Genomic DNA, 15,000 nt, shown 5'->3' with positions numbered 1-15,000 from the left:
AAACACCTTGTGTGGATGGCCAGCTACATTCCACATCCTACTGACATAAAAAAACCAAGCACCAGATACTTAAGAGCATTTAGTATCCACCCTATCAGCTTCATTTAGCATGGACACTCTAATTGACAATTTCCCCCCTTTTTTTTCTTCTTTTTCTTCCCTCATCCATCCCCTCTCTTTCTCTGCTATTTATTTGGAACCCTGACACATTAACTGCGTTAATCTGAAGAAGTGGGTTATGCTCATGAAAACTTATGATACCATCTACCAATTTTGTTATTCTCTAAAGGGTACATCTATACTGGGCCACTTATTCCGGAAAATCAGCTGCTTTTCCGGAATAAGCTGTGAGCTGTCTACACTGGCCCTTGAATTTCTGGAAAAGCAACGATGCTCTACTGTACAAAATCAGCCGCTATTCAGGAAAAACTATTCTGCTCCCGCTCGGGCATAAGTCCTTATTCCAGAACACTGTTCCGGAAAAGGGCCAGTGTAGACAGCCCAGTAGTCTTTTCTGGAAAAGCGCATCTACATTGGCCACAGACGCTTTTCCGGAAAAAGGGCTTTTCTGGAAAAGCAGCCTGCCAATGTAGACGCTCCGTTTCTGGAAAAACTGAAAACGGAATAGTATTCCGTTTTAAGCAGTTCCGGAAATTCATGCCAGTGTAGACACAGCCCAGCACTATTTTGGGATACTTCTGGGGTCCTGAAATAGCTATTCCGTGTCCTGACAGCATGCCTGTTATTTTGAAATATCTTTTAAAATAACGGGCATGCTATTCCGATGTCCCTGTAAACTTCGTTCCACAAGGATTATGGGATGTTTTGGAAGAGTGGTTCATTTTGAAATCTGGTGCTATGTAGACAGTGTCAAATTACAAAATAAGCTATTTTGAAATACACTCGAAATATGCTATGCAATTTGTATTGCTCAAATTGCGTAGCTTATTTCAAGCTAAGGGTGCAGTGTAGACACACTTAAGGTATGTCTGCACTGCACTCTTAACTTGAAATAAGCTACGCAATTTGAGTAGCGCAAATTGCATAGCTTATTTTGAGTTAATTTTGAAATAGCTTTTTTCTTAATTTGGCACTGTCTACACAGTGCCAAATTTCGAAATGAACCACTATTCTGAAATGTCCCTTAATCCTTGTGAAATAGTTTACAGGGCTGTCGGAATAGCGCGCCTGTTATTTTGAAAGATATTTCAAAATAACAGGCTTGTTCAAAAGATGCAGAATAGCTACTTTGGGATACCAAAAGTATTCTGAAATAATGCCACATTGTAGACGAACCCTAAGGTGCTGCAAGATAAAGCATTTTAGATCACCAAAAATTCCATCATGTGTCATTTTTACAAAAAGAGAAAGCACTTTTTAGTGGAGCCATTGTAAATTAAGAATAAATCACACTTAGGGGTATTTCTTATTATGTAAAATGGACTTACCCTCGACTCAACAAACTCTTTGCTTGTTTTCCTGCTGAATACCTACACTGCTGTGGAGCCTGTTATAATAATTGGGCTTATAAATGTACTGTAATTCTGAGCTCAACTGTAAAAAGTAAGTAAAAGTTCTTAAGATATCATAATAATAAACATTGTTGGAAAAAGCTATGAAGGAAAGACAGACTGACTTAGTCCAATGTAAAGGCCACCTGTTAAAACTGAGGATGAAGTATTGCAGGAGGAGTAACGGTAGTTCGAATTAGGAGCTTTAATTCGAACTACCTAGTCCGTGCCTCGTGTAGCTACGGGCAGGGAGTTCGAACTACGGGGCATTTAAAAATGGGGGTGCCCGGGAACATGCAAATAAAGCCAGGGATATTTAAATCCCGGGCTTCATTTGCAAGTTCGAATGCCTACATTAGCCACCCTAGTTCGAACTAGAGTGGCAGTGTAGACATACCCTTAACATTTAAGGGTAAGTGGGCGACAAAATAATGAGGGGTAGGCTATTTCAGCCATCATTCCCTTTTGGGGTCCTTAAGAAAGAAACTTTGGGGAGAAAAATCGGCTTCACTAGAGCGAGCTTTACTGTCATGGCACCACCACCCTCACCTAAAATTTAAGACCTTCATCCTAATACTGAGAGATCTCCTGACCAAACCAGGTCAGAGAAAGGAATCCAGATGACACAGCCACTTCAGCCAGCTCCACCTAAATCCCAAATACCTGTACTATGCAGTATGTGAGACTTTGTCCTCCCACAGAGGCTATGTCTACACTATGGCTTTTGCCAGAAGAGGCAATGCAAATGAACTACAGATTAGCATTTTCTTGCACTTCATTTGCATAATCTCTTCTGATCTGTTTTTGCGCAAGGGGTTTTTGCGCAAAAACAAGCATGTGGATGTTTCCTTTTTGCACAAAAACCCTGGGGGAGGCATAACAATCATGTGCAAAAAGGAAACATCCACACTGCTTGTTTTTGCGCAAAAACCCCTTGCACAAAAACAGATCAGAAAAGATTATTCAAAAGAATCTTAAGAAAATGCTAATCCATGCTTCATTTGCATTGCCTCTTACGGCAAAAGCTGTAGTGTACCTGTAGCCATAATGTATTCTACTCGTTCTCCACTTTATTTCTTCTCTTTCATATGCCTCTCTTTTTTCCTTCTGTCTAATATAAGTCTGGCTCAGCTAGCCAACCCTGTATATTTTGCAACGCTGTTGTAAGCCTATAAATAGGGAAAGTAACCACCAAAAGCAATGCCCTAAGCAGCCCAATATTGTATAAGTTTGCCAGGTCTGAGAATGGCTGAAAAGACCATGTGCTCTGCCTGTGTTTCTCTAGCAGTGAAAGTTGACACCAGGAACAGAAGCTATGTTCTCTTTGCTGTTCTCTCCCTTTTATGTGTGTGTCTCTTGTTTTGCCTTCTAGGAAACAGGATCAGTCTTTAACAATAACAGAGGGACAGCTCTACCCCATCTCTGCTAACTTCTTTTTACCCCCAAAAGGACCGTTATTGCCATCTTTAATACTATCTAAAAGAGTGTCAGACAAGTGGGATTTTCCTTCTAAAATCTCTCTGAGGCTAGAAGGAAAGAGAAAAAAAGGAGTGGTATTCAATTAAAAGTGTAATTTAATACTTTACACTTCAAATTATTTTAACTGTGTTTAATCTTTAATAAAAGGTTTAAAAGAATTTTAAAAGTGGGTTTGCCATAGTTCTAAACAGGCTGGAGTCTCTGTATTCCATACTCTGATCCTTGATTAAAAATATTTAATGTTGAACGGTGACTGATTATGGTCTTTGGGCTCCTGTATTCCAACAAAATAGTCCCTGGATAACACTGATGGGTCTCACTGTAAAGTCAAGACAATTATCACAAATTACCAAGTACATATCTACAAAGTATTGTATCAAGTACGCTTTTTCCTCAATTAAGCAAGATTTTATTAAAACTTTTATTGAAGCAGCAATGCAACCTGTGCCATCTCTGGTGCACAAATATAAGAATCTCCTGGCTTAGTGGAATATCTTTCTACTTTTATTTGGAGTTACTGCTTACACGGTCACATAATTCACACAAACTGATCAAAGTTATATTGCATTCTTAAATGCCAATCCTGCTAAACCACATGTGTCTGTACTATTTTTTTAGTTGCTCTGAGAAAAATCCCCTATTAAATTTTCTTTAAATTAAGGGGAGGACTTTAAGAGTTTATTTTTACTATAAAGGGACATGAACAGCCCTTAACAGATTTTTGGTGAATGTCACAGAATTCTGATAAACATTTCAGTTTCTGGGAAATTGTTGGCTCAAGAAAAGAAAATGTGTTTCTTCATACATTAATTTATATGTTAGATATCTCCCTATGTTAACCACATACACTTAAAAACATCCCTTGCTATTCATTGTGAGTGGAAGCAATATCCAGAGATGAAGATCCTCCACAGAAAATGCTCTTCTATCTGCTCTTTGAGTTCATTTTTAAGGAGAGATAACAACAACATTCTAGCCAGCTGCAACTGACATTAAACAACATAGGCTACAGTCTAGGAAACAGATGAGCTTGCCTTCCTGTACTTGTATAAACTCACTATGCCTGGCAAACAAGTGCCAGTATTCTGCATTAGTGGACTCTTTCTAGTGGTCTTCAAAGAAGCCCTATTGAAGACCATTACAATAATTTGTCTTGGAGGCAAAAAAATCCCTTGGTAACTGTGGCTAGCTCCTCAGAGAAATAGGACTGCAGCTTCTAGTCCTGCCAAAGACAGTAAAAGGTAATAGGGAGCTAGATCAATTTGGCTGTGTCTAGACTGGCCAGTTTTTCCGGAAAATCAGCCGCTTTTCCGGAAAAACTTGCCAGCTGTCTACACTGGCTGCTTGAATTTCCGCAAAAGCACTGACTTCCTACTGTAAGAAATTAGTGCTTCTTGCGGAAATACAATTCTGCTCCCGTTCAGGCAAAAGTCCCTTTTGCACAATTAAGCTTTTGTGCAAAAGGGCCAGTGTAGACAGCTCAGATTTGTTTTCCGCAAAAAAGCCCCGATCACGAAAATGGCGATCGGGGCTTTTTTTGCGGAAAAGCGCGTCTAGATTGGCACGGACGCTTTTCTGCAAAAAGTTCTTTTGCAGAAAAGCATCCGTGCCAATCTAGACGCTCTGTTCCAAAAATGCTTTTAACGGAAAACTTTTCCGTTAAAAGCATTTCCGGAAAATCATGCCAATCTAGACGCAGCCCTGGTGTAAACAGGAAAGGCTCTATTGATACTCCAATGAAGATTTACAACACCTGGGGATCTGGTCCACAGTTTTCACCTGGGAACATAAGAATAATGAATGATGGGTCTAACAAGCCCCTACGGTTGTGAGTTGAGAACAGTATTTGCAGAACTGTACAAAATTCACAAATAAATTCTGGGTTTCCTGGAAGTTAGAAGTACCTACACCCTACAGAACGTGCTTTAATCTAGTATCAGTATAAAGGTATGCTAGGATCTGGTTCAGCAGCGTGTTTCTGCCTCATAGCTCAAGCATCAGAGCTATGTACGAACATTTGTGGGATGGTCTGGCTTAAAGATTAGTGAGAGTAGCCATCAATGTTCCCTCTAATCTTTTCCATCCATGTGTGGATTTTTTCCATCCACATGCAGAATAAATTTTATGTGCACTGAGGCATGTGTGAATGTGCACCACCAATAGACACACAAAACCTAGCTATGGGCACTCTGCTAGTCAGATAGGCAGCATTTGAATTTCTCCTGAGCGGTCACACAAGTGCACAGCTTACATGGAGCATTGGTGACCAACCACTGGAACACACAATTAGCCAAGTCTTCTAGAAGGGATACCCCACATTAGTCATTATTTAATACCAAGACATATGTCAAATGACCACCAGCCTATTACCTACTGTGGTTACACATTAGAGGGTAACATCTTACGCTTGATATCTTCAAACACTCATCGTTCCCACCTGTATGTACACAGGTTTGGCTTTTGTTTGTTCATTGCATGACTATGGTTGTTTATCTATAAGATTCTAGACAAAGTCCTGTGTACTCCATGGCAATGTTGAACGAAATAAATTCTGAATAAGACATGCACTCAGTGGGTTAACTCCAATGCATCATTCATTTCATATGAAATGGAATCATATAATCATTACAGTATTTCCTCTGTTAATTAAATTATATGAAATTTTAGGCTGCCTCTCAATTTTGAATTTTCAGGGTAGTATCTAACAAAGTTTATGAAATGCAGGAAGTAGAAGAAAGAATACTAACTTTAGCTAATTTGAAAGAATGTGTGTGCAGAAAGAGACTTTAATTCAAACTGGAGCCAATCCTCTTCCCTGGCCATGAAGTCCAGTACCACTGGAATTATTACAGTTCCACTGCATAAAGGAGGGTAGGATTAAAGGGATGCTAGCAAAGCTACTAGACACTAAGGTGATGGGGCAGGGCCATGGGATCTGTTGCTAAACGGACCCTCCCATCTCTTTCACCAGAAATATGTAGAAGAAATCCTTTATATATATGAGCAGTATTTCTTAAATTTTTTAAGACGGAGGAATAATTTCAAGGGGGAATGGGTTGGTAAGAAGTTAATAAGAAAAAAAGGGTCAGGGGAGAAAGTTATTGAGAGGGAAAAAAAAGTTTCCTGCCCCATTTTGAATTCCGTTGTTCTCCGCGGCACTCATTCTCCGCGGCACTCCAACTGCCTCGTGGCACACCGGCATGCCACAGAACACAGTTTAAGAAACACTGTGCTATAGTAATAGCAACACAGCAGCTCTTCCGAGAGAGCAGCCCGGTTACTTAAGTCAGGCACTGAGGGTTCAGGCTTCATGTGATATAAGAGCTGGTTGTAGACTTATTTGTGTTCCAGATGACACATCAGCAGCAGGGAATAAAAGACTATTACAAAATAAATTACTAAAAATCATTAAATTAATCATTTGAAATTGATGTATTAGTCTTACAAATCAGAGGCATACAACAGGGAGTCTGTATTAAGTATACAGTATAGCTTGTGTTTTCAGAGAACTATTTAAAGACATTTTTATAAAGCAATGAAAAATCAACTCATTTCCTTTCCAAAGCATTATTTTGGAAACATTTGTGCTGTTTTTAGGAGAAGGCTACATCGGTGGATGCCTACAGTTCTGCATTTCAACAGGCTCCCTGAAATTACCCTGAACTCCCTTCAGTGTTGCTGATCCATTATGTCAAAAGTATTTATATTGCCATCAAGCTGTAATTTAACTGTGGTCTAAATACTGATGAAATTATTAGAGAAAGGAAAACAAGGAATGAAAAACAAAAGAAAAATGATAGTTGGCATCTGCTACAAACCACTAGGATTGGGGAAAAATTAGAATATTCTAACTCTTGTAGTAGTCGGCCCTGTGCCACACCATCATTACAGAAGAATCCAACCACTGTTGTATGTGCAGAATAAGCAACACAGCCAAACATGCACCATCAGGGAAGCTCCTAAATTATGTACTAGATACCTTTATGATCCAAGAAATGAAGATTTAATTTTTGTATTTTTTTTTCTCCACAGACACACAAATATTTTTAAATGAAGGGGACTCATACGTTGCAGAAATACTAAAAATATCCAGAAGGGAAAGGTCTATCTCCAGATTTCTTTTGGCTACTGATTTAAGTAACAATGGTAGCTGATTGGATTGGCAGTAGAAACAAACTTGTCCATAAATACTAAGTCATTTGCTTGTGTTTATTTTCTCTCTATCTCTACCTCATCCTTCGAGCTCCATGACTAACACCCTGGCATAGTTTTGGAGCTTTGCATTTACAATGTTTGTTCTCGTCATGTTATTATCTGCCAGCTTGCAACAATACTTTTTACCTTTAGTCTCCTTTTCACCTTCCTAGTCAGCATAAACCCAAGCACACTGTGAAGCACCATATGCTCCAATCCCTTCTGTGTGGGACCTCTTCTTGGTAGCTGTTCTTTTCTTCCCCTTTTTGTCCCCTTGCCCACTCGTCCCACATCCTCTGATCTTTTAGTGTGACCTTCCCTTCTTAGTTCCCTCAACTTTTGTGTCCACTATACATATACACAGAGGCTACATCTACACTGCGGCTTTTTCCTCAAGAGCCTATGCAAATGAAGCACAGATTAGCATATCACCGTGCTTCATTTGCATAATTTATTCAAGAGGCATAAGGATCTTGAACAAAATGGAATTTTTGCACACAAAAAATGCATCCATGGTGCTTGTTTTTGCGCAAAACAGCTTGAATAAATTATGCAAATGAAGCACGGAGATATGCTAATCCACACGTCATTTGCATAGGCTCTTGCGGAAAATGCCGCGGTGTAGACAAAGCCAGAAAGGAGAGCAAAAGAGAGAGTTAAAACTTGCAAGATAAATCTGTAAACAAAACACCATAGTGTGCTAATACTAGACAAAGGGGATGAAGGTTTTATTATGGACAGGACTGATAGCACTGCTTATCATTAACATTGTCTACTACTTCTTATTATAAAAACCCAGTTCCAGTTGCTTTATAACTGCATAAACTCTAATCATTTGAGCTGAAAATTTTCATATTGTGTATCTGCCTCACTTTGAATTGGTCTGGAAAATTTCAGCCAAAATTGTTTAGCTATTTCTGAAAACAAGGTTATGGGGAAATACATTGTTTTGCTCATGCTAAAAAATTCTGTCAACCTTTTCTTAGAACATTTCCAGAGCCTCTATGCTATGGACCAGGGACTTGAAGTTTGGCTGGGGGTGGGAGAGCAGCTTTTATGTCAAGGGTGTGCTTTGTTCTTACATTAAGGAGCTACAGTCCCTCAAGATTCCATAAGCACTGGGCAAGCTCCAGGTCAGGGTTGAGCAGGATCTTCCTTGCAATTGAAGTTCTGGCCTGCTGGAGGACATACTCCATCTGGGCCTCTAAACCTAGAGCAGGGAGCTTGTCTGTCCTGTGTTCTCAATGGTCCATTGCTGGGCTCAAGCAATGTGGAAGAAGAAGCTCCCTGATTTGAATGAAGAGGGGACAAGAATTGGATGTTCAGCGGGGCAGTAGAGCAGTAAACGGTTATAAATGTACAAAGGAGCCAGGACAGAGCAAGGAAGGAAAGAAGGACTGGGATTTGTGGATACTGAGACTGTCTGAACAAAGAGACTTGGAGCACATCTATACTTGAAATCCTACAGCTGCCCAGTTATCTGTAGCACTTCACTATACACACTATCAATGCCAATGGGAGACATTCTCTTGTTATCTAACGGTAACCCACCTACCTGAGAGGTGGTAGCTAGGTTGACAAAAATAATTATTTAATTGACCTAGTGCTGTCCATGCTGCAAGTTAACTACTCCACTCAGGAGTTTAGATTTTTCATACCCACAACCAGTGTAGTTAAACCAACTTTATGTTTTACTATAGACCAGGTCTAGATGGGAAGGGAGATTACACCAAGAGGTGGGAAGAGGGTCAGTGACTGCCTAGACAAGAGAGAAATGAGGATGGGGACTGAGAACTAGTGAAGAAGGGAAAAAAGGATGAGTGGAGACAGATTTTAAGGGAAGGAGTGTAGGCGGAGAACTAGGACTGTCTGGGAAAAGAAACAGACTAACAATACTGGAGAGGGGTGGGGATGACAGTAAGAGCCTGAAAAAATAAGGCTGGGACTTGGAGCCAGTGTATGGCAGGGAATATGTGTGGTAAGATGACTGGAGGAAAGGAAGGAAGCAAGACAAATCAGAAGAACCACTGGGAGAGGTGACAGACTGGTCACACAAGGCATGTGGAACAGGGAATCTTGAGGTATGAAACTAGGGTTTTTCTGGGCAAAAAGGCTTGTACGGGGATGAGCAGCATGGAGAGTGGAGACTGGGACTGACTTCGGGAGGAAAATAAGAGCTACAGCAGTCAAGACAGAAGTGGGGCAAGAATAGGTTGATAGGGATGGGGAGAAGGGATAGGAAAAAGGATCTCTGACCACAACAGCACATTCCGTTGCAAAGCATGGAATTGAACTCTAAAATCCTCTGCTATCAGCAAACATCACTAAAACCCAGTGGCAAAGGGTCTCCTCCCCCCGCTAGTGCTGGTCCACATAGAGTATGACAGCCTACTACCACTATCTGTTACTTTGTTAGTTCAAGTGGCAGAGGACTATGTGGTGAATCTAAAGGTTACAACCCATTGATGACCCATGTAGGTGACAATATGATAGCACATGATGAAATTTCTGTTTTATCCATTTTTTTTTAAATCTAGGAAAGTATACATACAAAAACTACATTAAAAGAACCCTAATTAAAATAACCCTTGGGCATAGTATAATGATACTGACTTTAATTACATATTCATACTGCTATTTATTACATTGCACGCACAGCCTGATTCAGTGCATAGGGATGGACCTATTCTGGGGATGAATCCAGGCTGTGTAGTGAAGAAGGCTGTTGTCTATAGGAACCTTGCTTCGTTTGTTGCAGAAGTTCAAAGGTTAGTGAATGAGGCAGGAGTTTGTAGCAAAAGAAAGAACAGTCAAGGGAGCCTTGAATTTTATACCTTCTCCCACAGAGTTGCTGTGTGATGTCACTTATACCAAGCTTTTCATAGATTGTTATTAATTATGTGCTCCTCATTTTCTTGGTGTCTGACTTGAGGTCTTGGGATTTGAAGAAGTGCTAAGCACTCACTACAGTAACTGCTTAGGATCGCTTAGGACACTCTTACTCCTCCCCCAGGTGACTGCAGTTTCCTGCTGTTTAGAGATCTTCTCCTTACTGTACATGAGTGACAAGGCTAGAGAGCTGGGCCTAGCCCTGCCTCCAACGCCTTGCTGGCACTTCCCTTGTCAGTGTGAGGTCAATATGCCCCATCAAGATGCTGTTATAATGCTAAGTACCCTGAAAAATCAGGCCCTAGTCATTTCAAACAGGGTACCCATAATTACTGGATACTTTTAATCTTAATCTCTGAGTGCTTCAGTTCCCCATCTGTAAAATTAGGATAACAGCACCTCTTCATCTCACAAGGGTACTGTACAATTAAATTAATTAATATTTTTAAGATCTCCAATATTATAGAAATGAGCGTTCATGAGGAAATAACTAATCTGTCTCCAGCGCAAATTTTGAATTGTGCAGAAGAAAGGATGGGGCCACACACTGAACATCAAGGAGAAAACAAAATACTTACTAGTTGCTAAATATTTAATAGTGACCACTGTCCATTCTGTGCACTGAATCAGGTAGGGGTCCTGTGGAAAAATAGTATGTTATTATGTAATGAAAGACTGTATCATAATGCAGAGGCACCTTAATTCTGGTATTTCCTAACTTTTGAGTACTCTATTTTGCAACCTTAACAATGTCTGTTTGTTAGATGTAGATTTTTGTGGGCAGTAAATATATAAAAGAAAATAGAAGTCCTAAGGAGAAAGCTGGAGCATTAATAAATATGGAAGATACCATTAATGACAATTCATAAATGGCTAGAGCTTTGTCTAATCTAATGAGCTGCCTTAGTAGCAGCCAAAAGCAGCCAACCACCAGTGTAGCTTTGCTGGCACAATGTCCTAGTATAAGAATCATAGAATGCTAGGACTGGAAGGGACCTCGAGAGGTCATCGAGTCCAGTCCTCCATAGGAAAGGCCAAAGATACAGCAATTTAAAAATCTGGTTAGACAATGGAAAAAAATAATGTAAACAATGTAAAAGTAGCTATCAATACAAATCCAGAAAAGATCATACTTGGGAAAAGTGCATGTATACACTGGTTATGCACCCTAGATAAATTTACTGTATAACTGACAGTTATTTTGAAAAAGACCTATAGAAATGTAAATAAATTAGAATATAAGAGAAAGGTAAAGGAGGAATTGAGAAAGGATTAAAAGAGCTAAACATGTATAACATGGCTAAATGACAAATAAGCATGGCTGCTGCAAAGAAACTAAATTAATCCTTTGCATCAGTCTTCACTGCAGAGGATATGAGGCAGATTCTCACACCCGAACCTTTCCTTTTAGGTGACAAATCTGAGGAACTGTTCCAAACTAGAGGAGGTTTTGGAATGAATCGATAAACTACACAGTAATAAGTCATCAGAATCACATTATATTCACCCAAGAATTCTGAAGGAACTGATATATGAAACTGCAGGTCAACTGTAATGTGTAACCTATTGCTTAAATTAACCCCCATACAAGATGACTGGAAAGCAGCTAATGTAACCCCAATTTTTAAAAAAAGAGTCTAGAGGCAATCCTGGCAATTATGGCAGATAAGCGTAACTTCTCTACCAGTCAAACTAAAGTAAAGAACAGAATTATCAGAACACAGATTAACACAATTTGTTGGTGAAGAATCAACATGGTTTTTCGGAAGGGAAATTATGTCTCACCAATCTATTAGAATTCTTTCTGGGAGTCAACAAACATGTGAACAAAGTAATCCAATGGATGTAGTGTACATGAACAAGCGGAAAGCTTTTGACAAGGTCCCTCATCTAAAGCTCTTAAGCAAAGCAAGGAGTCATTGTATAAGAGGAAAGGTCATATTATGATCATATCTGGTTAAGAGATAGGAAACAAAAGGTAGGAATAAATGGTCAGTTTTTACAGTAGAGAGAAGAAAATAGCTGGGTCCCCAAAGAAGCTGTATTGGGACCAATGCTGTTCAACTTACTCATAAATTATCTGGAAAAAGGGATAAATAGCAAGGTAGCAAAGTTTCCAGGCAATACAAAATTACTCAAAATAGTTCAGTCCAAAGCTGACTGAAAAGAATATCATGAAGCTGGATGACTGGGCAACAAAATGGCAACTGAAATTCAACTTTGAGAGATGCTGTGGAGCTCATTGCCATGGGATGTTGTGAAGGTCAAAAGTCTAACTGGGTTCATCAAAGAATTAGATACATTCATGGAGATCGATATTAGCAAGGATGGCCAGGAATGCAACCTACTGTTCTGTGTGTCCCTAAACCTCTGACTTCCAGAAACTGAGCTTGGATAAGAGGGGTTGGAACACTCAATAATTGCCCTATTCTTTTTCCCTCTGAATCATCTGGCACTGTCCACTGTCAGAAGATACAATACCGAGCTGGACAGATCACTGGTCTGACCATTCTTATGTTTGTTAAGTATATTTTGAAGAGTTGTAACTAGGATGGGATGAAAGTGAGAATGAAAAATTAGGGAAAATTTGTTCAGGAAAAAGCTTTATGATGGTGAGATCTGCTGGGTTGTGAAACAGTCTCTCAGAGAAGGTTATTTAAAGCCCATTATGTGAAACATTTAAAATGAGACTGGACAAAACACTAGAAAACATACAGTAGGCAACAATATTAGTAGGGTGGTAGATTAGTTCAATGATTCTTGACTTTTCTCTATAACCCAAAATCCAGCCAGGGCCTCTTGATACAACACATCAAAATACCATATTCCTTTGTAGCCATACAGTAATGTGAGATTGGAATTACAGCAAGAATCCTGGGTGAAAGGTAAAGGGTTTATGGGTGCTCGTGCAGACTTGGGGGAGACAGAAGACCCTGAATATCAACACACATGGTAGGAGCCCACCCCAGTTCTGTGGGAAGGTGGCTATAGAAGAGTGTTGAGCCCTGAGAAGTCTTTGTGTTCATCAGCAACTTATTATTATTTGAATTCTCTTTACTTTGCTTGTATTATGATAAAGCCTAGAGGCTCCAACCAAGATTAAGGCTTCACTATTATAGGTCCTGAACAAATGCACAGTAGGAGACAGTCCCTGCCACAAATGGCTTACTATACAACTAAAGATGCCAACTGGCATAACAAACAATGAAAGGAATGGTGGAGATAGGACAAGAATAACAGCCGAGGTTAAAATTAAGGAAGTGCAGAAGTAGCACTGCTCACCCACTGCTAAAAGCAGAAGGAAGCTCCTTCTCTCTTTAACTTTGATGAGCATCTCTACTCCAGGAGTTCCCCTTTCTCTTGGGCTCATGTAGTAAAAGCTCCCCATCCTGTGTTGATCTACTTTAGCTACTAGAAAATTGTGATAAGTCCATGTGGTCAGCTCTGTTCACAATTAGCAGCTTTCAGATCAATCTTTTCTTTCACATAAAACAGGAATAATAATGAAATCAGTATTGTCTTTTGGTCTAACCCTTATTAGATGGAAATTACCATTGGCATCAAGATAGAAATGAGGAGGGATATTTCAAGGCATCATGGTTTTATAGATTAGCTCAGGAAGGGAGTTCCAACTATAGGATGTGGCAAGGAAGAAAGCATGAAGGGGATTTTGGGATAATCAGGGAAACGTAGTAAAAAGACTGACGTTCTTGATTTAGCAAAGTCGGTATAGGGCAGTGGGTGGAGCAAAGAACTAACCTATGAATAGACTAAGTACTGATGGACTCTGTTGAGAAGGACTTGAAAGTCAAAGACAAGTAATCTGTATTTGATTCAATGGATAAGATAGAACCTGTCAGGAGTGACCTGGGCGGAATGATAGGAAAAGGAAGATGATCTTCACAGAAACACTTTGATGGACCTGTGGAAGACAAGGTACATGTAAGGAAGGCCAAAGAGCAGGAGGTTGCTGACATCAAAACAGAAGATCACAAGGCTCTGAAAAAGAATTCTGGTGATATTGGCAGACATAAGGATGGTGTGATGGAAGAAGTAGCAAGATCTGAATGCAGCACAAAAGTGTGAGGCTAAAGAGTGAAGGAAAAAAGAGGTGGGAAATGGATGCAGATAAGTAGAAGAATGAAAGTAGGTGGCAGAAGAAAATAAAGGAATTAAATGAATGGAAAAAGAGAGGAAAAGCAAGAAAAGTCAAAAGAACAAGGTTAATCCACTTTATTTTAATTTTATTTTTGTTTCTGCTATACAACCTGAATTTTAGAGACCACTCAGAAGGTTATGATGTATGAACTGTTTTATAAAAAAGAAAAATGTCAATCTTTGCTGTTGCTGCTCTTGTGTAGACTATATTAACTCTATTTTACCTTCTCCCTTATTAAATTTAAATAAACTTGAACCAGTGTCACACCCACCTTTTAAACTTTCATCCTCGTCTTACATATTGAAATCTATGAAGATAGCCCCTTGCTTGTTTTGTTGTGAAGGGTTCTTGAAGTTCACAGAGGCTGCTGCAGATCTGATAGTGCCACTTAATGATCGATTCAATTCATCTACCTCTTTTTAAAACTAAAGAAGACCTTTCAAGGCTCTTATTTATTTGTCACTCTCACGGTTTACTTCCATAGCCTTAAAGATCAATGAACTGTAATTTCCTCATGTAATACAGTAACAAAATCACTGTGAATAAGTAGTATGGATGTATATTAAAGTGAATAGTTATAAACTTGGCACTAAAATATTGTCTTCATAGCCTTTGAAATGTATAATATTTCTCTTTAAATGTAAGAAGCAATTCATAATTTAGACAATGGGGGAGAGGAATCTCTCTTTTAAGGCATACTGCGCCTCATCTTGCCTTCATTTACATAAATGTAGCCCCAATTACTTCAGTCCACCTACTCCACTGGGA

The 15,000-nt window shown here is 39.4% G+C and overlaps 1 protein-coding gene across 16 annotated transcripts in view; it reads right to left on the bottom strand.

Annotated features, from left to right (window-relative positions):
- Window positions 1-15,000, bottom strand: part of EBF3 (EBF transcription factor 3) — a 143,460-nt gene that overhangs the window by 99,023 nt on the left and 29,437 nt on the right. The gene's annotated exons all lie outside the window — the stretch shown is intronic.

Source organism: Pelodiscus sinensis, chromosome 8 (genome assembly GCF_052426305.1).
Source record: "Pelodiscus sinensis isolate ZL-2025 chromosome 8, ASM5242630v1, whole genome shotgun sequence".
Classification (NCBI taxonomy): domain Eukaryota; kingdom Metazoa; phylum Chordata; order Testudines; family Trionychidae; genus Pelodiscus; species Pelodiscus sinensis.
The sequence above is the reverse complement of the archived record's forward strand: the minus strand, read 5'-3'. Positions and strand labels throughout refer to the sequence as shown.